General features: G+C 37.5%; 1 protein-coding gene across 2 annotated transcripts in view; it reads right to left on the bottom strand.

The window, feature by feature from the left end:
• Pola1 (DNA polymerase alpha 1, catalytic subunit) overlaps positions 1-27,369 on the bottom strand; it is a 324,394-nt gene that overhangs the window by 44,074 nt on the left and 252,951 nt on the right. The gene's annotated exons all lie outside the window — the stretch shown is intronic.

The raw sequence follows: 27,369 nt of genomic DNA, 5'->3' as shown, positions 1-27,369 counted from the left end.
TTGACAAGTCCGTCAAAGAAAATCCAAAGTGTAAAAAAGCTTCTAACCCAAAATACCCAGGAAATTCAGGAAACAATGGAAAAAAAAATCAAACCTAAGAATAATAGAATAGAAGAGGGTGAAGAATGGAGCTTAAAAAAAAAAAAAACCCAGGAAATATCTTCAACAATATCATAGAAGAAAACTTCCCTAACCTAAAGAAAGAGATGGCCATAAATGAACAAGACTACAGAACACCAGACTGGACCAGAAAAGAAAATCCTCCCGTCACAAAATAATCAAAACACTAAATGCACAGACCAAAGAAAGGATATTAAATGCCATAAGGGGAAAAAGTGAAGTAACAAATAAAGGCAGACCTATCAGAATTCCACCAGACTTCTCTACAGAGACTTTAAAAGCCAGAAGATTCTGGACAGATGTCATCCAGACCGTAAGAGAACACAAATAGCAGCCCATAATACTATATCCAGCAATTCTCTCAATTACCATAAATGGAGAAACCAAGATATTCCATGACAAAAATAAATTTACACAATATCTTTCTACTAATCCAGCCCTACTGAGGATACTGGAATAAAATCCCCAACAAAGAGGGTTAACTACACCCAAGAAAACACAAGAAACTAAACAGATGACAACAAATCCAAAAGAAGAGAATGATAACAAATACTACCACCAGCAACAAAAATAATAGGAACTAACAATCATCTGTCTTTAATATCTCAACATCAGTGGACTCAATTTCCCAATAAAAAGACACACACAGGCTAAGAGACTGGATACATAAGCAGGATCCATCATTCTGCTGCATACAAGAAACACACCTCAATAACAAAGACAGATACTACCTCAAAGTAAAGGCTGGAAAAAGCTTTCCAAGTAAATGGTCCAAAGAAACAAGCACAAGTTGCCACTCTAATATCCAATAAATTACACTTTCACCTAAAAGTTATTAAATGAGATGGGGAAGGACACTTAATATTCATCAAAGGAAAAATCCACCAAAAGGAAGTCTTAATCTTGAACATCTATGCCCCAAATGCAAGAGTACCCACATTGATAAAAGAAACTTTTCTAAAGATCAAAACACACATTGAAACCCATACAATAGTGAGAGACTTCAACACCCCACTTTCACCAAAGGACAGGTCATCAAAACAGAAACTAAAAAGAGACAGAGTAAAACTAATAGAAGGTCTGAAACAAATGGATTTAACAGATATCTGCAGAACATTTCACCCTAAAACAAAAGATTAAACCTTCTTCTCAGGACCTCATAGTACCTCCTCCAAAACTGATCATATAATCAGACATAAAACATGCTGTAACAGATACAAGAAGATAAAAATGATTCCATTCATCCTATCAAATCACCACAGACCAAGGCTAGACTTCAGTAACAACAAAACCACAGAACGCCACACATTCTTAGAAACTGAACAACTCTTTGCTCAACCATCAGGGAATAAATAAATAAATAAATACATACATACATAACTTCATAGAAGTTAATGAAAATGAAGACCCATCATACCCAAACTTATGAAACACAATGAAAGCAGTGTTAAGAGGAAAATTCAGAGCACTAAGCATCTTCATAAAGAAATTGGAGAGATTCCCATAAAAGCAACTTAATAGCAAACCTGAAAGCTCTAGAACAGAAATAAACAAACACACCTTAAAGGAATACACTGCAGGAAATAGTCAAAATCAGGACTGAAATCAACCAGTTAGAAACAAAGAGAATGACACAAGATTCAACAAAACCAAGAGCTAGTTCTTTGAGAAAATCAACAAGATAAATAAACCCCTAGCCAAACCAACTAAAGGGCATAGAGGCAGTATCCAAATTAACAAAATCAGAAATGAAAACAGAAACATAACAACATAACATGGAGTAATTTTAAATAAATGATCAGAACCTACTACAAAAGCCTATACTCAACAAAACTGGAAAATCTAGATGAAATGGATGAATTTCTAGACACACAGCATGTACAAGTTAAATCAAGATCAGATAAACTATCTAAACAGTCTCATAACCCCTAAGGAAATATATGAAGTCATTAAACCACTACCCTGCAAAGAAAGAAAGGAAGAAAGAAAGAAAGACAGAAAGAAAGACAGAAAGAAAGAAAGAAAGAAAGAAAGAAAGAAAGAAAGAAAGAAAGAAAGAAAGAAAGAAAGAAAGGCCAAGGGACAGATGATTCTAGTACCTTCAAAGAAGAGCTAATAATACCAATAACTCCTCAAACTATTCACCAAAATAGAAACAGAAGGAACACTACACAATTCATTCTATGAAGCCACAATTACTCTCATCTCTAATTCACACAAAGACCCAACAAAGAAAGAGAACTTCACATCAATTTCCCTTATGAATATCGATACAAAAATACTCAATAAAATTCTCGAAAACCGAATCCAAGAACACATCAAAACGATCATCCATCATGATCAAGTAGGCTTCATCCCAGGGATGCAGGGATGGTTCAATATTTGGAAATTCATCAAGGTAATATAATATATAAACAATTTCTAGGAAAAAAACCCCACATGATCATCTCATTAGATGCTGAAAAAGTCTTTGACAAAAAAAAAAAAAAAAAAAAGACTTGGAGCAATCAGGAATTTAAGACACATAACCTAAACATAATAAAAGCAATATATAGCAAACCAAAAGCCAACATCAAATCAAGTGGAAAGAAACTGGAAGCAATCCCACTAAAATCCAAGACTAGCCAAGGTTGAATACTCTCTCCCTATCTATTCAATATAGTAATAGAAGTTCTAGCTAAAGCAATTAGACAACAAAAAGATATCAAGGAGACACAAATTGGAAAGAAAGAAGTCAAAGTATCACTATTTACAAATGATATGATAGTATATATAAGCAGTCCTACCATAGAAATCCTAAACCCAATAAACAACTTCAGCAAAGTGATGGGATATAAAATTAACTCAAACCAATCAGTAGCCCTCCTTTATATAAATGATAAAGAGGCTGAGAAAGAAAATGACACCCTTCAAAATAGCCACAAATAGAATAAAATATCTTGCTATAACTCTTACCAAGCGAGTGAAAGATCTGTATGACAAGAACTTTAAATCGCCGCCCCCCCCCCCCAAAGAAATTAAGGAAGACCTCAGAAGATGGAAAGATCCTCCATGCTTGTGGACACGTAGGATTAACATAGTGAAAATGGCCATCTTATCAAAAGCAATCCTCATCAAAATTCTAACACAATCCTTCACAGCCATGGAAAGAGCAATCAATTCTCAACTTCATATGGAAAAACAAAAACCCAGGATAGCCGAAACAATTCTCAACAATAAAGGAACTTCCAGAGGGAATCACCATCTCTGACCTCAAGATGCACTACAACTACAAGGCAATAGTGATAAAGACCACATGGTATTGATACACAGACAGGTTGATCAGTGGAATAGAATCAAAGACTCAGAATAAACCGACACACCTATGGACACTTGATCTTTGACAAAGAAGCTAAAAACACACAGTGGAAAAAAAGAAAGCATCTTCAAATAAATGGACTTGTTAAACTGGCAGTTTGTATGTAGAAAAATGAATAGATACATATTTGTCAGCATGCACAAAGCTCAACTCCAAGAGGATCAAGGACTTCAACATAAAGTCAGATAAACTGAATCTAATAGAAGAAAAAGTGGGAGTACTACCGGAGGATCCCGCAATACCTCTCCTGGGCATATATCCAGAAGATGTTCCAACTGGTAAGAAGGACACATGCTCCATTATGTTCATAGCAGCCTTATTTATAATAGCCAGAAGCTGGAAAGAACCCAGATGACCCTCAACAGAGGAATGGATACAGAAAATGTGGTACATTTACACAATGGAGTACTACTCAGCTATTAAAAAGAATGAATTTATAAAATTCCTAGGCAAATGGATGGACCTGGAGGGTATCACCCTGAGTGAGGTAACCCAATCACAAAAGAACCAACATGATATGTACTCACTGATAAGTGGATATTAGCCCAGAAACTTAGAATACCCAAGATACAGTTTGCAAAACACATGAAACTCAAGAAGAATGAAGACCAAAGTGTGGACACTTCTCCCCTTCTTAGAATTGGGAATAAAACACCCATGGAAGGAGTTACAGAGACAAAGTTTGGAGCTGAGACGAAGGATGGGCCCCTCTAGAGACTGCCCCACCTGGGGATTCATACCATAATCAGCCACCAAACACAGACGCAATTGCATATGCCAGCAAGATTTTGCTGAAAGGACCCTGATATAGCTGTCTCTGGTGAGGCTATGGAAAACACAGAAGTGGATGCTCACAGTCAGCTATTGGATGGAACAGAGGGCCCCCAACGAAGGAGCTAGAGAAAGCACCCAAGGAGCTGAAGGGGTCTGCAACTCTATAGGTGGAACAACAATATGAACTAACCAGTATCCCCAGAACTCATATCTCTAGTTGCATATGTATCAGAAGATGGTCTGGTCGGCCATCAATGGGAAGAGGCCCCTTGATCTTGCAAACTTTATATTCCCCAGTATGCCAGAATGCCAGAGCCAAAAAGTGGGAGTGGGTGGGGAGGGGAGCAGGGCGGGGAGGGTATAGGGGTCTTTCGGGATTGCATTTGAAATGTAAATGAAGAAAATACCTAATAAAAAATTGGAAAAAAAAAGAAAAAAAAACACAATAAAAAAAAAAAAGAAGAAGAAGAAGAGAGAGTGGGAAAGAGCCTCAAACTCATTGGTACAGGGGGAAATTTCCTGAACAGAACACCAGTGGCTCAGGCTCTAAGATCAACAGTTGATAAATGGGACCTCATGAAACTGAAAAGCTTCTATAAGGCAAAAGACACTGTCAAACAAACCAGCAACCTACAGACTGGGAAAAAAGTCTTCACTAACTCTACATCAAACAAAGGACTAATAATATGTAAAAAGAACTCAATCTCCAAAAACCCAAATAATCCAATTTCAAATGGGGTACAGAGCTAAACAGAATTTATAACAGAAGAATCTCAAATGGCTGAGAAGCACTTAAAAGAACTGTTGAAAGTCCTTAGTCATCAGAGAAATGCAAATCAAAACAACCCTGAGATTCTACCTTACATCAATCAGAATTGCTAACATCAAAAACTCAAGTGACAGCACATGCTGGTGAGGATGTGGAAAAAGAGGAACAATCCTCCATTGTTCCTGGGATTGCAAACTGGGACCACTCCAGAAATCAATCTGATGGTTCCTCAGAAAATTGGAAGTGGATCTTACCCTAAGATCCAGCTATACCACTCTTGGGCATATACCCCAAAATGGCCCCCCATACCACAAGAACATGTGCTCCACCATGTTCATAGCAGCCTTACTTGTAATAGCTAGAAGCTAGAAACATGATGTCCCTCAGCCAAAGAATGGATACAGAAAATATGGTTCATTTACACAATGGAATACTATTCAGATATTAAAAATGAGGATATCATGAATTTTGCAGGCAAATGGATGGAACTAGAAATTATCATCGTTAGTGAGGTAACTCAGACCCAAAAGGATATGCACAGTATATACTCACTAATAAGTGGATATTAGCCAAGAAGCACAGAATACCTAGAATATAATCTACAGAATGTAAGAAGTGTAACAAGCAGAAAGGCCCAAGTGAGGCTTCAACCACACTTTAGAAAGGGGGTGGGTGATAATCACAGGAGGTGGAGGGGCAGGGGGATGGGAATAGGAGAACAGAATCAGATATGGGAGGGGGACAGGAGAGAGGCCTAGAGGGTCAAATAAATAAATGGAAATAAATAAGCAGCCTCAGGGAGTCGGGGGACCCTCTGGAGACTCACCTTAGCTAATCCTCCAGAGTCTTGAGGCCCCAGTGAAGCGGGAGGCTTAGTGGAAGGGGACCACCCTCTCAGAGGCAAGGGGAGGAGGAATGAGATGAGGAACTGTGTGTGTGTGTGTGGGGGGGGTGGGGTGGGGGGGAATCAATGACTGGAATGTAAATAAATAAAATAATTTAATTAAAAAGGGAAAGAAAAGTAGCTGGTTTTCATTCTTTTTTTTTTTTTTCCTTCAAGACAGGGTCTCTCAGTGTAGTCCTGGAACTTGCTTTGTAGAACAGACTGGCCTCAAACTCATAGAGCCTGCTCCTACCTCCCAAGTGTTGGGATTAAATGTGTACACCATCATTGCCTGGCACTTCTGCTTTTTTTCATCTGAAAAGGAAGAGGGACTATGGTGACCTTTTTATTGGGTAGTAACTATATTTAATGACACTACTGTTCTGGAATAATGTAAATCTCAAAACAAGCCAAACACTTCAACTGGCAATTTTTGATTACATCATGAGATTCACTAGGTAACCAGCTTCTTTGTATTATTAATTCTGCAGCTAAATAGGTTTGGGGGATCTAAACGTCTTAATTGAGAGATACAGAAGGATGTATTAGCAAGAAAAGGTTGTGGGAATAAAAGTACTAACTGAAAGAAAAGAAAGGAGAAACAAGAGGGAGGCAGATCTCTGTGAGTTTGAGGCCAGACTGGTCTACAATCAAGTTCCAGGACAGCCAGGGTTGTTTCCCAGAGAAACCCTATTTTAGGAAACCAAACCAAACCAAACCAAGCCAAGCCAAGGCAAGCCATACCATACCAAACAAAGACCAAACAAAGGAAAAACAGCACCAGCAAAGCAAGCCATTTATAGAAGCTGGTTTGCTCTGTAATATTAGAATAGGTCATGTAAACTTTTCAGTTTACACGAAAAAGGTGTTTGGTAGCAGTAATTTCATGTGGATCAAATCAGTGTGTCTACCAAAACACATAGGATATCTTATCATCAAGAATTCCAAATTCATAATTAAGTTCATATGAAAGTGTGAATGGATCCATATTTTAGAATTTTACACAGCAGTGTCTGAAATGCCATTAAATGTCAGACTTCACTGTTCCTCTGTTTGTATAGACTCCCACATTTATTTTGAAGGCAGTAGATTTCAGAAAGCATGTTCAATTTCCAGGATATGACTGGAGTTTTAAGGCAGGAGTTTAGAAGTACTTAAATAGTTCAAATCTGAAAAAAATTCAAGATGGCATCATAAAAAAAAGACATGAAACTACTCCCCAAGAACTAGTATTTTAGAATATACAGGATGTACTGTTATGTAACATGTGCAAGGCTCTAGTTTGGTCCCAAGCAGAGAGGCAGAGAGGTGGGAAATGAGAGAGAGCAGTTATGCAGACATATGCATACATATTTAAAAACCATAAGATGTAGATATTAAGGCACATAAATAAACCTGTCATGGCAGTGACAATGTACCAGTGAAATGGGGTGGGGAGATGAAGAGGGAAAAAATTCAGTAAACACCCCAGTATTTAAAAACAAATGGTGCGTTTGGATAGCTAATGTGATAATTTGAATTTCAGCATGTGGTATTCTAAAAAGGAATGCTGCAGAGCTACCTGTGTACTAGAAGGTGATTGGTTAAGCTTGCTCTGCCTGCCAGTTATGATAATAAAATATCCCGGTCTGTATTTATGGAAGACATGGAAGTGTTTAAAGGAAAGTGATCTGAGTTAGAGTTTAAGCCTGTCCCCAACTCTCAGGAATTCTGTCAGTTAATGATTATCAGGAATGAGGTTCCTTATAGAGGACAGGGAAAGTCTAGTAGGAATGGGGTCAGGAATAAGGTTCCTTATAGAGGACAGGGAAAGTCTAGTAGGAATGGGGTACTGGACCGGTTTTGGTGAAGGTGGAGGAGGATTTAATTAACCACAGGGTCAACTAGCAGCAGCCATCATATCTAAATGCTGTCCTTGTTATAGACTGATCAAATGTAGGTAAAGCCCACTGACAAACCATCTCACATATTTTAAGTTGCATTTTCTTCAATTTTAACACCTCTAAAATTAAAATATGTCTCAACTCAATATCATCTTTTTCAATTTTTTATTAGATATTTTCTTCATTTACATTTCAAATGCGATCCCGAAAGTCCCCTATAGCCTCCCCCCGCCCTGCTCCCCTACCCACCCACTCCCACTTTTTGGCCCTGGCATTCCCCTGTACTGGGGCATATAAAGTTTGCAAGTCCAATGGGCCTCTCTTTCCAGTGATGGCCTACTAGGCCATCTTTTGATACAAATGCAACCAGAGTCAAGAGCTCTGGGGTACTGGTTAGTTCATAATAATGATCCACCTATGGGATTGCAGATCCCTTTAGCTCCTTGGGTACTTTCTCTAGCTCCTTCGTTGGGGGCCCTGTGTTCCATCCAATAGATGACTGTGAGCATCCACTTCTGTATTTGCCAGGCACTGGCATAGCCTCACCAGAGACAGCTATATCAGGGTCCTGTCAGCAAAATCTTGCTGGCATATGCAATAGTGTCTGGATTTGGTGGCTGATTATGGGATGGATCCATGGGTGGGGCAGTCTCTGGAGCATCTCAGCTCCAAATTTTGTGTCAGTAACTCCTTCCATGGGTATTTTGTTCCCTATTCTAAGGAGGAATTAGGTATCCACATGTTGGTCTTCCTTCTTCTTTGATTTTCTTGTGTTTTGCAAATTGTATCTTGGGTATTCTAAGTTTCTGGGCTAATATCCACTTATCAGTGAGTACATATCTTGTGAGTTCTTTTGTGATTGGGTTACCTCACTCAGGATGATGCCCTCCAGGTCCATCCATTTGCCTAGGAATTTCATAAATTCATTCTTTTTTAATAGCCGAGTAGTACTCCATTGTGTAAATGTACCACATTTTCTGTATCCATTCCTCTGTTGAGGGACATGTGGGTTCTTTCCAGCTTCTGGTTCTTATAAGTAAGGCTGCTATGAACATACTGGAACATGTGACCTTATTAACATTTGGAACATCTTCTGGGTATATGCCCAGGAGAAGGTATTGCTGGATCCTCCGGTAATACTATGTCCAATTTTCTGAGGAACCGCCAAACTGATTTCCAGAGTGGTTATATCAGCTTGCAATCCCACCAGCAATGGAGGGAGTGTTCCTTTTTCTCCACATCCTCGCCACCATCTGCTGTCACCTGAATTTTTGATCTTAGCCATACTGACTGGTGTGAGGTGGAATCTCAGGGTTGTTTAACTCAATACCATTTTTGATTTAATGATACAAACAAGTGACAGTGAGCTTAGCTAAGGGTCCACCTCTCCTAAATCACTCTCATTCAATTCAAACCAGAGAAAGTTTCCTACATGATGCTGTAACAGACACTTGTACCCCTAGACCATTAAAAACAAGACCAGGGTAGAAGACTGTCTTGGTCACTTTCATGTATCCAATTTCTAGATATACCTGATTGTGTTCTTTATCTGAACTAGGAATCTTGGGAGAGTCTGCATGGAAAAAATGTCACCACTGGAACCTCCAAAGGTGTTCTGAAGGAAGTCATTATGTGCTTTTATGGGGGAAACCAATACAGATACTGAAAATATTTAGCTTATCTTCAGCTTGGTGGGACATATGCTTGCCACTTGTAGAAGTAATAGCAAAAGACCATACAGAAACCTTATAAAAAAGGAGAAGAAAATATATTGAGAGTTCTGTGCGGCCATGAAAAGCAGCTTCTAGTCATATGTGGTTTTCAAATTACAAACCAAATAAATCTGGAAAACCAGTTCGTCGGTCATACTACATACAAATGGCTATAAAAAGGTTTACCTACAGTTTTCTTTCTGTTAGCCACATTCAAACATAAATGGCACCATGTGCCATGCCTAGCGGTTTTATGGCATTGGACAGCATAGGTATAGAATAACTCTCTCACTGTAGAAACTGGGATTGGACTCTGCCACTCACAACAAATAGAATGAAGACAAGTCACACCTATGGGCCAGTGTTTCGTAGTTGTACATCTAGAGAAACTGCTCATTTGGACAAATGAATAAGCTTCAATAGTGCTGTTTTCTCAATGAGATAAATCACTATATAGTGCTTATCTTACACTCATACAGTTATACAGAATTAGAGAATGAAGGAGAGGTGCAAACTCTCTGAAGATTGCACAATGCTTTTAAAAGGTTTGCCTATTGTTATCTTTCTACGTGATTTGGTTTGTAAAGTCTGAGAAAAATGCTTACATAATAAGGATCTTTATGACTCAGATAAGTTGCTGCATTTTTAATACTGGCCTGACTTTTTCACTACTTCAAATCCAAGTTTTATGGTTTCATTTTCTTCTCATTCCTTCCTTTTCAGAAAAATAAAAGCACACTTGCAGATGTTTTTAAAACATACCAGTAACAAGAATGAGTAGAGCGGGCTTTATAGGAGCCACAACAGATTGAAAACCCTGCATTCTAGGTAACTGCTTAGTTGCTACTCGGCTCCTGCCAACTGTGCTGCACTCAGGAGTGTTGGCCTAGCTGGGCCAGACACTGATTTTTTTGGAAGAAACTTGGCTTTAAACAATGTTACTTCTTTGTTCATCCCTTCATTCAAGTGTATGTGGGTGTGTGTGTGTGGGGGGGCACATCTGAATGCCATGGTGCACATGTGGAGGTTAGAGGACAACTCTCAATCAGTTTCCCCCTGTCACTCTGTGAGATCTAGGGATCAAATTCAGCTTGTCAGATCTGCACACAAGGGATTCTACCTGCTGAGCTGTCTCACTGGCACAAAACTTGGCTCTAGAGTCATTTTCCACTTAACTAAACACACTTAGAATGTTATAGGTGTCGGTTGCTGACACTAAGTGTATGACCGGTGTTTTCAAAGACCTGATAGTAATTATACTCCCTTCTTTAATGTCACATGACCTCAGATACTTTAAAAAATAACTGCATGTAATCTATTCCTCATTGAAATAGTAAGGAAATAGAAAGGAAGCTCACAATATTATTAAAATGTTAACATTTGCAAAGGAAAAGAAACCAAGAAAAACATATTGTATGATTTCTATGCTCAGGTTTTAATGTAATTAAAAAATCTTTATGCCAAGCATACTTTTGTAATTCTAGCAACTGGGAGGCAGAATGACTGCCACAAATTCTATAAATGAATTCTAGGCAATCCAGGGCAACATAGAGACCCAGTCTCAAAACAAAATAAAATTTAAAATCACCCCCCCTTGTTATTCCATTGGAAAATAACTGGAAAACTGGAAGACAATACAGTATTTTATATAAAAGCAAAGTCTCTAGTTTGAATGAGTTATGAGTTGAATGAGAATGAATGAGTTAAGAAATGTGGGGTTATTTTGTAAATTGGAAAAGCTGTCAGAAAGCAAAGCAAATCTTTTAATTCTCTCCATAATTCAAAGCCCATTAAATTTAAAAAGGTTTCTATACCATATATGGGAACATACACACCTTTTAGTTCCAAGTGTATTTAACTATTTTATTTTTATCATATGCCCACCCCAAGGAACCAGCATTTGTGGCCTTTTTATTCAGTTGATAACTCAAATATTATTTCTCATACAAATAGCTGGTTTATTGTGCTCATTTATCACTAACTTGGTAAACTTCATAATCGCTTTACAACCCCACTGTGTGCTGAATGCCACTTACAGTTCCAACTACTCAAAACAAGCACTGTTACTTTCAAGAGAAGATTGGCAGTAATCAAGGTCTGATTTAGTAGTTGTTGGTAACTTCATTTTTAAAGGAGGGAAAAAACAATAGAAAGTAATAGGACAGATTTAATTTGGCAATTATATTTTATTAATGAGATCTATTTTGGACACATGGTACAATTGGGGTTGAAAAAAAGATGAACGAAACTATTATCAATGCTTTGAAAGAGAATAGATGAAGTGTTTTATAATACATCAATAAGAAGAATCGAAACATCTGTGACCCACATGAGAAAACCAAAATCATACCAGAACAACACCGCTACCATCACCATCACCACCACCACCACCACCTGCTTTGCACTTATGGACCTCCTTCCAAAGCATTTCAGAGTGCCTTTAAACACTTATTTTTCTTCTTTTGAACAAATAAGACAAATCAAAGAGTAATAATGGTTTGCTCATGCCACAAAGTAAGTCAACAGCAAACCAGGAATAGATTTTCTAGGTTGTTTAGTCTCCTGCCATTATATTGTGAAATGATTATTGTATTTGAGTATGTCTTGCAGGTTACTCTCCAGTTATCAGCTTACTATTTTCTCCCCAGCCCAAGCCTACTAATGCTGCTGTTTACAAACCTACAATGTCATCTGTATATGTTTTCCTAAGGTTCACATGGGAAAGGGAGAGTAAGAGAAGGTCTGTCCCTAAGACTTGCTCTTCCCAAGTCTTCTCAAGGATTTCCCATGTTCCCTGGAAGCCATTACCTCCTTTTATGACATAAGCTAATGAGGGAAAATAACATGTGTTTTATAGGCAATTTTGTAGAAATGCATTTATTTCATCTTCAGTTTGTTCATTACCAGAATGCACTTCTTTCTTCTTGCTTACTTTTCCCCAGCCCATTTTTTCCTTCACTTTATCTCTGATGCGACATTACCTTGTACCAAAATGCTCTCTTTATCTAGGAAATAACTTGTTTCACTTTATTTTCCTTTTTCCTTTCTATTTCAATTGTTTTCTAGATGCCACCTAGTCTTCTTTTCTATATCCAAGTTAGACTTAATGCATATTTGACAAGAAGCAATATTAAAGTTTGAAGAGTCTCACTAACTCAGAAATTATAAAGACCAAGTGTGCATTGAAATCCCCTGTGGAACATTCTAAATATACAACTGTTTGGGTCCGTCAATTCTAAAAGTGCAAAACTCAGTTAAGCTAGTTAAACATTCTGCTGACTACAGTACAGGAGTTAGAATTTGGTTTGGCTGACTTTACCACTTACCACTATTCTTTACTCTTCCTACAAAGTCAACTTATTTTCACTATTTATTTATACTAGTGCAAAACATGCCAAAGGAACACATCTAGAGAGAACTGGAATGTTTGTGGATTATTTAGGTTTCAATTTCATCCATTAAGTAAGGCAATGGAGACTTAAACTTATAATACTATATTGGTGTTTTCAAATGTCATTTTGATAAACCTGAAAACAAATCATCAAGATAGATTTCAAGCTCCTTGACAGCAGGGACCGTGCCTCTTTCATACTGTTACCAATTGATAAATTTGAGGGAAATATTTTCTCCTGTATCTAATGTTATATGAGGTGCTGGTGATATTAAACTGGACAAAATATAGCCAAGAATAGGCTGTAGAATCCAGAAAATTACAGTAAGTACAATAATATATACTGTAATAGTGGTTAGGGCAATCATTATTTAGACAAAATAAACTGACATTTGTGGCACACTTAGCATGCGCCAAGCACTGTTCTTGGCATTTTGAATATGTTCCCCTTTAATATATTAAATATTTTGAAGATTTCCCAAGTTCATATTAATCTGATTAATCCTAAATGGATCTGCCATTCACATTACTGCTTTATAGGTGAGATAACACAGGCACGAAGTTATAGATTCTAAGGTTTATTGTATAGGAAGGGATAGAAAGCAAAAACATATGCTAAGGGCTGGCTCCACAACTCAATTATCCTATACTGTCTCTGAGAAGGCCAGACCAGTCATTATAGTACTCAGCGAATATTGAATATTGGGTGGGAGACTTGACAGAGCATCCACAGTGTACCTGAAGCTGTTTCTTACAACTGAACACAATGGTTGAGTGTCTCTATGATTCCTTAAAGCCAAGGCAAAGGGGCAAGTGTTATCTGTTTCTCTACTTCAGTAATGGGATGGAGTTAGGCTTTCCCAGCTAACCCTTCAATTGTCCTTTTCAGTTCTCTGTTCCTCTATGGAAATACTAAACCATTTTGGAACCAAACTAAAAATAACATCTTAAGCCGGGCATGGTGGCGCACGCCTTTAATCCCAGCACTCGGGAGGCAGAGGCAGGCGGATTTCTGAGTTCGAGGCCAGCCTGGTCTACAAAGTGAGTGCCAGGACAGCCAGGGCTACACAGAGAAACCCTGTCTCGAAAAACCAAAAAAAAAAAAAAAAAAAAAAAAAACATCTTGAGGACCAATACTTCCAAGAATTTCCAACATGTTCTATTAACTTACAGTGACATGCTATTGCAATGAAAAATTATATTTTTTCAGAATAAGGCAAGAAAGGCAAATCTAAAGAGATATTTCAGGTTGATTAAGGGGGATGGGAGGGTAGACTAGAGCTAAAGGCTGCTGCCAATAGCTTGTTTTGTTTTTGTTTTTTTAAAGAGCAGAACATACAGGTTTCATAGAGCTGGAGAGAAGGGATTTATTAGATGTAGTGGTGTTTAGGAATTCAATTCCCATCATTCCTTTGGGAGCAGTACAAAAATATCAAAATTTCTATAAAAGAGTGGAGCAAGTGGGCTGTGAAAGGAGTGAGCCTCACATATACGGAAAGCAATCTGCACCTACAGATCTCACTGGTATAAATGTACTCCATCAAAGAGTAAAAACCTCAATGGAAAGTCACTATATATCCATGACAAGATTTGCAGGCTATTTGTTGAGGTGATTAACAAACAGAAGTGGTTAGCCTGGTGCACCATACACCACAGAGATATTTTGTTAAGTAGGCTTAGTTAGCTAATCTGGTTGAGATTTCTCTCATACTACTGATTTCTTATTCTCCAAATAAATTAAGAGCCTTCATTCAGAATTCCCTGTAGTCTACCAGCTTGAATTTGTTGGGTGTCTTTGATTGTCTCTTCTCTTTAGATTCCCTGCCTTGCCTTTTCAGATTGTGCTGTGCCCTTTGGTATTTCCCGTTAGTCCATGTCTGGAATAGCTAATTATGACAGCATAATTCCTGCCCATACAACAAAAAACAGCAGAACCTTGCTAATTCACACCAATGACTGAAAGACTCCTGTGTAAGTTAGTGAATTATGCAAATGAGCAATAAGTGAAGAAAGATGATTCAAAATTGTATTTCATTCATTTATTTTGACAAGTGTAGTTTAGTCTTAATTATTTCAAAAATTTCTTTGTAGCATACTAATAAATGTACCGTGGCACATTTGTTGAAAGTGATAAAGCTTTCACTAACTGAGACCAGACTATGCTCCTGTGAATAATTTCATGAATATAGACACGGGCTCTGACCCTTTCTTTTATTTTGAATTTAATTGACTCTTCAGCACTGACTTCATTTGGCAAGACAATATATAAAGACCAATAAAATATAGGAATCAGTTCATCAGCAAATACTGATTTCAAAAACAGGTTTTTCTTATACTAAGGCTTTTATCATGCTATTTTCATCAATCGTACTTTAAAGAAAACATTTTTATAGTCTATAGTCATAATGCCAATAGGGTTTAACTTTCAACTAAATCAAACTAGAACTGTCATTCATCACTTTTATTGAGTTTTTTTTGAGACAGTGTATCCATAGTAGTTGAGGCTAGCCTGTATCTTGCCATCTTTGCATAGTGTGCAGTTTACAGGCATGTATCATTAAGTGGCCATCTATCCTTCTTAATTCCTCTTTGATGTTTTGTTTTACCATAGTTCTTTCTTTTAAAGTTAAAGACATCTGTTTTAAGTTAAGTGGATATATCACAGTATGTAACATTTTCATGTCAAAATACTTACATTATTATATTCTGAGTTAAATTATTTAAGATGGAAAAACATTTTGATATACTTTTGACAGATATATCCTGAAGGATGGATCAATTTCTTTGGAAGTACCACCAATGGTTACAGTGGGGAGTGAAGAGAGATTGCCCTTCTAGTGTTCAATCTTGGGCTTAAAACTGCACATAGATTGACTCCTTTAATAAGCCCTTTTAGGCTAACCTTGCAATTCAGAGATGCATTAAAATCACCAAGCATTTGTCAAGGGAGGTTCGTTGATTTATACAAGCTAGATAAGTAACGAAAAACAGATAAACCATAGTCTCAAGGTAAACCACTACATCTGTGCTTATTAAAACCTCACCTACTCTGAGAGGCCCAATTCAGATTCCATTTCTACCTGGAAACCTCCTCTGAGGCATATGGTTAGAAACTAAGACACTTTAGGATTACTTTCTGCTATTAGAATCATTGGTGCTGGGGCTGGAGAGATGGCTCAGCAGTTAAGAGCACTGACTGTTCTTCCGAAGTTCCTGAGTTCAAATCCCAGCAACCACACGGTGGCTCACAACCATCCGTAATGAGATCTGGCGCCCTTTTCTGTTGTGTCTGAAGACAGCTACAATGTACTTAGAGATAATGATAAATAAATCTTAAGAAAAAAAGAATCATTGATGTCAAGGTGACATTTTTCTAGCAGATAGATTAAAAACAGGAAAGCTATGGCAAAGAATGAAGAAGAGACAGTGACTTTAAAACTCTCAAGCTTTGCCAACTAAGAGGCTGTCTTGTCTCTTTGAGGTGGTTTTCTCATCTGAAAAATACCAATTATCCATATACCAACAGATGTAAATGTTCTCCATAAATAGTAAAGTCCAAAGGGCTGGAGAGGTAGCTCAATGGTAGAGAACTGGCCTAGCATGTACCAAGGCCTGGGCTCCACCCTTAGCATCACAAAGTAAAGCAAATACTACCACTATCTCCTATAAAAGCCAGCAGATAGAGGGCAAAGTGCATGAATAAGCAAGTGGTCACAAGCAGATTTACTTCTAGAAAGAGGAACCAGGTCTTGTTTATACCTATGTTCTTTAGATACCACATAGGGCATATATTAGACAATTTTGTTGATTAGGACAAAGTTCAGGGCATACAGAATAGAAAAACAGACTTCTACAAAGATCTGGCATTGTGATCTTACTTGTGTGTTTTGTTTTGCTATCATTTCTTAAAACAAAAGTATATCATCAATGTCTAAAATTAGCCAGTAACACTACCATTTTTTGAATACAGTTGGGTTAACCTTAAGCTTCAAAGGAAGGCACTAAGGCTCTTGGGGCTAGACCTGGAAGAATGCAATAAACATTAATTCAAGTCTTCTGAAAGAACAGAAAGTGGGCACCTGCCTTGAATACACTGACACAGAAGACAACTTCCTGAACAGAACACCAATGGATCAGGCTCTAAGACCTCTCATGAAACTGAAAAGCTTCTATAAGGCAAAGGACACCATCAATAGGACAAAATGACAGCTTACATATTGGGAAAGGATCTTCACCAATCCAAAATATATAAAGAACTCAAGAAATTGACCACCAACAAACCAAATAACCCAATTTAAAAATGGGGTACAGAGCTAAACAAAGAACTCTTTTTTTCTTTTTTTTTTATTAGCTATTTTCTTCATTTACATTTCAAATGCTGTCCCGAAAGTCCTCTATACCCTCCCCCTGCCCTGCACCCCAACTCACCCACTCCTGCTTCCTGGCCCTGGCATTCCCCAGTACTGGGGCATATGATCTTGGGGCAATGGGGCAAGACCAAGGTCCTCTCCTCCCATTGATGGCCAACTAGGCCATCCTCTGCTACATATAAACAAAGAATTATTAACACATGACTCTAAAAAGGCTTAAAAATGCTTATACATATGTCCAACATTCTTAGTCATTAGGGAAATGCAAATCAAAATGACTTTGAGATTACATTTTACACCAGTCAGAATGTCTAAGATCAAAAACTCAAGGGACAGCACATGTTGGTGAGGTTATAGAGCAAGGGGAACACTCCTCCATTGCTGATGGGGATGCAAACTTGTACAATCACTTTGGAAATCAATTTTTCAGTTTCTCAGAAAATTGTGAATAGTTCTACCTAAAGACCCAGCTAAGCTGCTCCTGGGCATATACCCAAACGATTCTCCACCACACCACAAGGACAGTTGTTCAACTACGTTCATTGCAGCCTAAATCATAATAGCCAGAAATTGGAAACGACCTTTTTCCATTGAAAAAATTCAATTCCCCAACTGAAGAATTGATAAAAAACAAAAATGTGATTCATTTATCCAATGGAGTACTACTCAGCTATTAAAAACAAAGATATCATGAATTTGCAGACAAATGGATGGAACTAGAAAATATCATCCTGAGTGAGGTAACCGAGACCTAGAAAGACATGCATGGTCTTATACTCACTTATAAGTAGATATTAGTTATAAAGTACAGGACAATGTTCTAATTCACAGACCCAAAGAAGCTAAGTAACAGGGAGGGACCAAGGGAGGATGTTTGAATCTCACTTAGAAGGTGTGTAAAATAGACATCGGAGGTGGATGGATGGAGGGAACTGGGTGGGAAGGGGATGGGGAGGGAAACTCAGGTGGTGATCAGGTGTCAGGAGAAAGGGTAAGTGAAGGAAAGAACAGGTCATTTAAAAAGTTATTATCTAATGCATAGAGACAGACATGTGAATCAGATTAAACCTGTATAAATCCCAAACATTGCTGAGAACAGAAAACATTTCTGAAAGACCATAAATTCTCTAATTTGCTCAAAGCATGTGTTGTTCATCTAAAAAGTCATATCTATTAAAACTTTTAAACTGGTATGAGAAGTCACAAAGTCAGCTAAAAAAACCCGTCTCTAAAAGACAAAAATCCGCAAACCAGCAAACAAAGTCAATAATGGATAAAACTACAAAGAAAAGTCTTCTTTGGAAAGCTCCAAGAGAAAAATGGAATGCCATGTGACTACAGAGATGAGACTTTTACTATTTAAGGTTGTATTGCTAAAAGAATTAACTGTGATAGATTTTCAGTGTTTTTCTCAATGCACATTTAGAGAAAAAAAACCACTAATCTGGGGAAAGAAAATTTGTGTAACAATATCTAACTCCCAAATGCTTTATTTAGATAACAACAGATAATATATGTTACAAAAATATCAATAGCTTAATATCACCTATTTTTCACCCAAAAGCCAAGAAGCAATTAATATGCATTTCTGAAACTTACAGTACATGCTACCATGATGCTTAATGGATCTACTCTCTTCTCTACCATAAGTATTATAAGCCTTTTCCTCCTAATTAAAGTGCAATTAATTCAACCAACCTCCAATTACTCTTCTACAACACTGTCCAACTTAGACAATAAAGCAGTCTCTAGGATGGGTTTTAAACCTGGGCTAAAATAGACTCCTACAGACCAAAATGGTTCTGGGATTTCTCTCTGTAGTGTAATTTAGATGTCATATCTAATTTGCTGTCATGACTATTGTTTCACTGTGCAATTTGTATGTCGTTTTGAATGGTAAAGGCATCATAGCTTTATTGAATTAAACCTTCTGTCTTTATTTAGGGTCTGATGTTACATGTTTGTGCATTTATGTTTATGTCTAAAAAGCTGCTTGACATCAGGTAGTAGAAAAAAGGATATGCTTTTCTGATATGTTTTCTTAAACCTCAGAAAGTATAAACATAAACTGGATAAAATTATCTCTAAATGAAAGAAGCAGAATACTTCCTGTTACTATTACTTCTTTTAAAGGTAGAAGTAGTGAAATAAGAGCTGTTGTTACTGATGGCCTGGCAATTGTGTAACCTAATGCCTTGATTACTCATTCTATTGGTCAATTAAGAATTTTCCTTAACATTGAGATTTTGTGACTCTATCTTAAACAGGTACTCTGTTTAAGATACCATAACCCTGAAATCAAAAGACGTGAAATGCACCTTAGTGTCAACTCAAAAGGGACCCATACTGCAATACTCACTTTATTGTCTGTGGCTGTCCTTGCTCTGGCCTACGAGTTCAAGTCCTAATACCATGACTAAGACCAAGTATGGAAAGCCTTCCATTAGACCATTGGAATAGCCTTTTAAGTAATTTTTAGTGCATGAAATTTCATAAAGTTTTTACTAGATAATTACACTTCCTGATTTTGTAATTAGTGGAAGTACATGCAATTACATAATAATTATGATAGTAATTACGTAATTAAGATGTATAATTATGTAGTAAAAAACATCATGGAAATAAAACCATCTACTGTGTAAGCACAATACATTTTAGAAGTAAATTCACCAACTCAACTGTTTAAAAATACTTTTCTTCAAAATAAAGTGATTAGCTTACATTATGATCTAACTGCTTGAAAATTGTTTAATATTTTTTTCTCTCATTGGTGATAGAAGTGTGTCTTAAAAGTACATGATGGAAAATCTTAACAGGCCCTTCTCATTCTTAACCACTATAAAGAAAAACAGCATCACAGTATGTTTTGCAAATGGAGACCACCAACCACTGCTTTCTCACCTAGTCACTGCAACCCTGGCACCCTTGTTTGTGCTGCTGTGCCTGGCACTATTAAAGGGGACGGAAGCTGCTTATTGAAAAGACAGTAATAGGAAAATGATTTTATAAAACGAGTCACATGTCTGTCATCATAGCATGCCTCTGGGTCCCTGAGTACATAAAAATGCAAAGGCTGAGTGCGTATTTACAGAAATGGGCTTAAAGAAAAGACACACAATTAGAATCTGGAAGTTTGCTGCCCAAATGTATGGCAACTTTCACATACTACCTTAGTTATACTAAAAAGAATGAGAGAAAATATACAAAACCAAGACACTCCTAGCTAAGGGCAAAGCAATTAAGGTGACAATTTTCCTGGAAAATGTACTTTCCCTTTGGCTACACTGTTAGTTAAAAACAAAACAGGCAGTACCCAGAGCAACAAAGCAGCGTGACTATATGCTTTGTCACTGCTGTAGTGAGCAAAAAACAGACCATAAAAATCAGCTGCCAGAGCAAAGTAAATTTCAAGCAAACATTTTTTAGTAGCCCACTTAAAAAAAGTCATTTCACTTTTTTTTTAAATCTACTTAAAATCTTTACAAGTGTGCTAAGTCAACACTGTAATGAGGTCCAGAAGATGGACAGTGAAACTTCAGTCTGGGAGCACATCGAGTGGCCCTCACAAGAAATGGGCGTGGACCTATATTCTCTCTCTCTCTCTCTCATAATCCTGAGAGATTGAAAGCTATTTTGAAAATCCCAATTTACTTCTCCCCCGTTCTTTCTAGCTATGAAGAAGCAAAACAGATAGAGCTCATGCTTTCTTGCTTTTGTCACACCCCCACCCCTCATCAAGCTACTACATTTTCATCGTAAGTACAGAATATATTTCAAAGTCCAGGCTGGGATAGGAAGTCCATTTTAAAACTTGAGCAGAGCTCCTGGAGTTGGTATATTTGTCATTTCAGAGTTTAAGTACAAGGATGGTCTTAAGCAATGAATGGGTAAAATGGAAGTAGGCTTTAGTTATTAGGAGGAAATATGTCTTAGATCCGTGCTTTACAAACCTTAGCATGTCTAAGAATTACCTGTGGATCTTGTTAAAATGCAGGTGTTGCTGAAGCAGGTCTGGGAGGCCTGAAAGTTTGCATTTCTAACAACCTCCCAGGTGATGCCAATACTGCTAGTACGCTGATCACACTTGGGAAAATGCAAGGAAAAACAGTTGGTTTTCATTTATTTATGTTGTTTTCACTCCTCAAATTGCGAATTGTTAGAGCAACCATTGCAAGATGAGTAAAAGTCTTTGTGAAATTGTAGCGTTTTGAATTTTTCTTATTGTAAAAGCTGTCTATAACTTGAAAATTACAGAAAAGTAAAAAGGTCCATGCCACGACATGGGCCTTGCACTTAAAGAGCTGTAGTTACCTTCACAGCATTGGACCTGTCAACTTCTGTTATGGATGGAGGAGGGACTCAGTTAATGGTTGTGATGCAATGGGGAAAGAGAATTTCTTCAGCAGGCCAGTCATTGGCAATCTGCCCATGCTGATGCAGCAACCCTATTTAAATTCAGTGTGATGCGTGCATGAAGGTATGCAGAGTAGAAGGGGATCTTAGTTGGAAGAGGCTGAGCAGGAGGGGGCCAAGAGGAATGAATGGGAAGGGAAATAGGATTAAAATACATTAGATATGTATGAAACGGTCCATAATTTAAAAATAGAAAATAAAAACAATCAACCAAGATAATGATTATAAGAATATTTTAGTGTTCCTTACTAGTTTTCCCATCTTGCAAATCATTAAAACTTGTTTTGCACTTTAACATTACAAATTGTTTCCTCTTGACACTTAAGAGTAAACTTGTGTACTATCTAACAACTGCAGCAACCATTCACTTTTCTATTTTGTTGTTGTTGTTGTTATGCATGTGCATTTCTTTTGATTTTGATGGTATGAGATTATTTATTCCATGTGTTTTCGTGGTTGTAGTTAACCTCCTTAGGCAGCCTGGTGGACTAGTTCGTTTCTACCTTCAATGTGACATAACCTAGAGTCACTTAGGAAGGGGAAACCTTAACTGAAGAACTGTTTCTATCAGACTGGCCTATAGCCATATCTGCAGTGGTTTGTCTTGATTAATAATTGAGTTGAGCAGCAGACTCTGTAAGCAGGAGAGCCTGGGATGTATATAAGTCAGCCAGCAAGCCAGAAGCAACGTCCCTCCATGGTTCCTCAATAATGAATTGTGACACCAAAAGAGAAAGCTGACATTAAACCCTTTCCTCCCCAAGTTGCTTTTTGTCATGGTGTTTAGTTACAGCACAAGAAAAGCAAACCAGGATACCTGGCTTCAAAATTCTTTCCATATTTCTACATTTGCTTCTTAGACATGTTGTGAACTGCTAGCTTATGAACTACTATCATAAAAATTCCCTTAAACTACACAATAAAACACTTAAAAGAACACAACTCAAAGCATTAGTTGTATGTAAAAAAAAATACAAAGAAAGAAAACCTGAGTTTAACATTATCTGCTTAAAATCCGTTTTATGTAGAAAACCATTTCCACAATTGTTAGATAATTCTAAGAAAAATACTGAGACAGATTTTTACTTTTCTACATACTTTACAGGTATACTTTCCTTGGTATTAGTTATTAAAACTAAAATTTCTGGGGAAACAAGCCAGAGGTGATCTATAAATGACTACAAGTAAACAGGCTCTCCCAGTAGAGCAGTTATCCATATGAACTCAGTGATTCTGACAGCACCTGGACACACAGGACCTGTACAAGTTCAAATCAAACCAAATTCCAGCATGGAGGAAGGTGGGTATCAATTCTCAACCCTAGCCAAGGAGCGTATGTATGTAAGTTGACCACACTCCAGTGGAAGGTCACACATCCACAAACATATATGAGCAGTACAAACTGGACTTGAAGGGCTTTAAAAAAAAAAAAAAAAAAGGACACAATGTTGGGAAGCTGGGGAAGGGAGGTGGGAGAGGGAGCTGGAAGGAGTTGGGGGAGGCAGGTAAATATGATCAAAACACTCTGTACAAAATACAATTTAAAAAGCCAGAAAACAGAGAGAAGGCCTTTCTTAAAAATTCTTTTGGGGCTGATGAGATGATTTACTGCTGCCACGACTGACAACCTGAAGTCAATTCCTAAAACATATGTGCTAGAAAGAGAGAACTAACTCCTGCAAGGTGTCCTCTGATCTCCACTTGTATGCTCTGCATGAATGTGAATGAAATAATAAATGAATGAAATACAATAAAAATTCAAGTTTCCAGAGAAACAACTCAACTCATGGGCTTAAGAGCAAAGTAACTGGACCAGACAGGCCCTCTGTGACACAGCTTTATTTCTACTGCCCTGAAGGACTGAACAAAGAAATTCTAAGGATGTCAACTTGAGAGAAGACTCCAGGGGTTCTTTGCTACTTTTCTTTCAGTACTTCTAGCAATAATGAGCCTCTCCTGCATGTTGACTTTAGCAGTCCAAGAAATAGAAATCCTTAATACTGAAAGGCGACCTGACTCGAGATGCTTAGACATCTCCAAATTGCAAATAATTCCTACAGTAAAATCCTTATCTTCTGGTTTCAAGAAAGAGAGTACCTTTATAATCCCCGTCATGTTTTAGAACTAATCACTGCCTTCCTTGGAGACCATTTTCTCAGAGTAATACAGCTGTGCTCATTTTATGAGCAAACTGCTCAGCTGATAGCAAGAAAAGACTAGGGCCCTGAACAAGTGTGAGAAGCAGTCAGCTTGGCTCACTCATCAGTCCAAAGACCTGATATTCTTTGAGTTTATGCTTTGTATCAGCCAAATGACAGACATTTGCCTTTAGTTATTTGCAACATGTGGAATCTATATAAGCAATATGTAAAAGTATGAAGGAAGTTTTATAAGTTTAATTTATGGCACACCTGACTCAAGGCAGACAATACAGCGTTCTACTTTCTTAAAGCCATTCCCCAGTAATAAACAGTACTATTTACTAGGAACAATTTTCCCAAATCCCTGAAATCACTCGTGTGACCTCATTTTCCTCTGGGAATTCTTTAATCAAATATTTAGTGATTAGGCTACAAGATGCAGTCCTGTCTCGATGAACTTAAGTGAAAGAGAAAGCAAAATAAAACACTTGAGACTACTCAAAAAGGTCACAGGGGAATGCAAAAGATGGAAACATTTCTTTAATTCAATTTGTTCATCAATCCAGTGCTGTTTCCTCACGGGGCCGCCTTGAGGTAGTATTATACCCATGAAATGATAAAATAAGAATGGCTAAACATCAGGAAGAGACAACGGTACCAGATAACAAACTTCTTTCTAGAAATAGACTAAAGCCTGAACCGAAAGAGCAATTAGTGTTCCCTCTCTTTGCTTAAGGCAAGGTGATCAGGTTAGTGGTAATAATATCATATTTACCACCTGATGAATCTGCCTTTCCACAAAAGACTCTGAGGTTGTCCAGGGCAGAGATTATCAGCCATTTATTCTGCTTTCATTGACATAAGAGTTTGCACTCAACACATAATAAAATCTACACATGTTGTGTTTATTATTTCTCCATAAATAAAAACAGGTTCTGCAGGGAAAAGAGACCTTTTTCTTCCCTGCATTTATAAAAGCAGATAATTCAAGTACCTGGGCAAAGATGTGAATAGATTCTGGTTTCCCCAAACTGCTCATTTATTCGAATTCAGGCCAAGGCACCACAGGATGAGGCAGTCAAATGTGACCATTTTATACTGCCATCCTGGAAATGGATTTTTACTTCATATATTGCTACAATGTTCTAAAACCTCCCTTGGACCCATTATGCCATCTGTGTACATTCTGGAGCAGTTACAACAATAATGCCAATGTCCCACAGAAATAAGACTTTTAAAAATGTTATGTAGTTACCGTGAGCATGCAGTAAACACTTCACCAAAGTGAGTAACAATCCTTTAACATTTTAAAGGAAAGGGGAAAATACCAAATGGGGTTAATTCACATTATGGACTAATGGTCTGTAAACTTTCATTTGAAAGAAAAAAAAGCTTTGACAGAGCTACTTTTCACTGTAAAAAAATAAATAAACCTCTTTCAAATAATTTGTACATGTTTCTCCCAAGTCAAATTGCTGAGTTTCAAACAAAAATTAAAAGCACCACCCAGCTACAACCTTTAAAACATAGGCTTTCTAATGTGAATGGTAAGACAATCTTAGTGAAGGAAACGTTGCTAGGAACTGCAAGGAAGGCAGAGTCTACAGCAAACACTTCACACACCAGTCACAGGGCACTTGTTGACAGATGATGCTTAGATTGCATTGACCACAATGTAACTGTGCTACAACTGACATTTTTCACATGGTGTCTGATAGTAACATCTACTGTGTTCTGGCCTTGGTCCAAATTACATCAATATATTTGCCCTTTGGTTCTTACAAGTTTAAAATTCACTTTTATACTAAAGAATCCCTTGAACAGCAAACTAAAAGAGAACTTAATTTCAACTAATAAAATGGGAAGTGATTTTACATATGTTATAGTACTACACATTAAAGAACTTTCTCATTATTGTTCTCCCTGATATATAAGTATTCTTATTTCCCACATTCCTCATAGACTACAACTTCTATTAAATTCTCTTTTATTTGGGAACATTTCCCCTGATCTATTCAGGTTGTATTGGACAGTGGTTTTCTTTTTCTTTTGAGACAAGGTCTATTACATAGCCCTGGCTGTCCTGGAACTCTCTTTGTAGACTAGGCTGGACTTGAACTCCTAAGAGATCCACCTGCCTTTGCCTCCCAGGTGCTGGGAACAAGCTAACCTACAGTGAATAACCTACATTGGCTAGAAGAACAAAGAGGTTATGGGGAAGCAGGTGCTTATATGCTGACACACCCAGAAAGAAGTCACAAACCCAAGAGAAGCTAATGTCGTCACCAGAGAATCAGGATTCAAATTTCCCAATTCATAAGTACCTTAAAGCCCATGGGGGCAAAAGGAGAACATATATTAATAATATCACAAGTAAAAATAGGCTAGATACTAGACATTAATAAATGTCATTAAACCTATTTATTAATGGGCAGAAGGAGCTTCTTGTCTACATAAGCTCTATGTCATAGAAAACATGTTGTGGAGACAAAGTGGTTGTTGAATATCCAAAGACAAAATACTAATATTTCAATCAAGATCTTCATTTAGTTGTAAAAAGGTTTTATTTCCAAGGACAGATAAACTAAGGAAGTCAAGGCAATAAAAAATAATTTCTAGAGTATCTCATAGGTAAAAAAAAAAATGAAGTTACTTATGACTAGAATTGAAAACATTGAGACCAAATCAAGGGCAGCATGGGCATTTTTATGTGAAAAACCTCCAGCCATATTTGTAGGTTTTTATATGCTGTTGAGGTTGCCTCCAGCCCTAATACCAACCAACAAAGCCCTGAATTGATATTCGCTGACAAACAACATAAACACTCTGTAGGTAACTAATAAGAAAAATGTGTAAATTTGCCTTTTTTATTTTTTACAGGTAATAGAAAAGTTGTCAATGTGATTTTCAGGTAGGAGAAAAAAACATGCACTTGTCATGACATTTTCAAATACTTTAAGTTATGTAACAAAGCTTTTCCCAGACCCATTAAGTCCCACAGTGCCTGCAAGTCTTGTGTAAGGAAATGCTGGGTACAGAAGGCTCCAGGCAGCATCTGATCATATGGGTTGAGGTACCTATACATTCTCTTAGGATGGAGTCAATAAAAGAACTCCACCCCACTCCTCTCTTTCAAAATGAACCTAGGCTTTTAGTGAACAGCGGAGACACACTCCAGGTCTATTTTTTTTGTGGTAATATCTAGTTTTTGTAGGCCCAATGATCACGTTGCCTATGCTTACTTTATTACAATTACTAAACTCTATAGAAAATAGCATTTTCAAAATATAGCATTTAAAGAGTCCTTTTTGTACTGTTCCTCCCCCAAAAGCTTGCTTTAATAGAGAACAATGTAAGACAGGCTGTGGGGGCCAAAGCTGGGGATTCCTATGCCACCGCCCCTCATGTAGGGGATCCCTGTGTTCATATAGGCCCCTACAGCCTGCTTCTGAGACAGCAATGTGATGCTGTGTGAACAGCCTGACACAGTAGGTCTGGCTTTTATGATGCAAATTTCCACTTTAAACTCAAAGGTAATTACAGTATTTTAACGTA

Source organism: Mus caroli, unplaced genomic scaffold, assembly GCF_978045245.1.
Source record: "Mus caroli unplaced genomic scaffold, Mus_caroli_1 scaffold_5, whole genome shotgun sequence".
NCBI lineage: Eukaryota > Metazoa > Chordata > Mammalia > Rodentia > Muridae > Mus > Mus caroli.
Note: the sequence above shows the minus strand (reverse complement) of the source record. Positions and strands in the feature narration are given on the sequence as shown.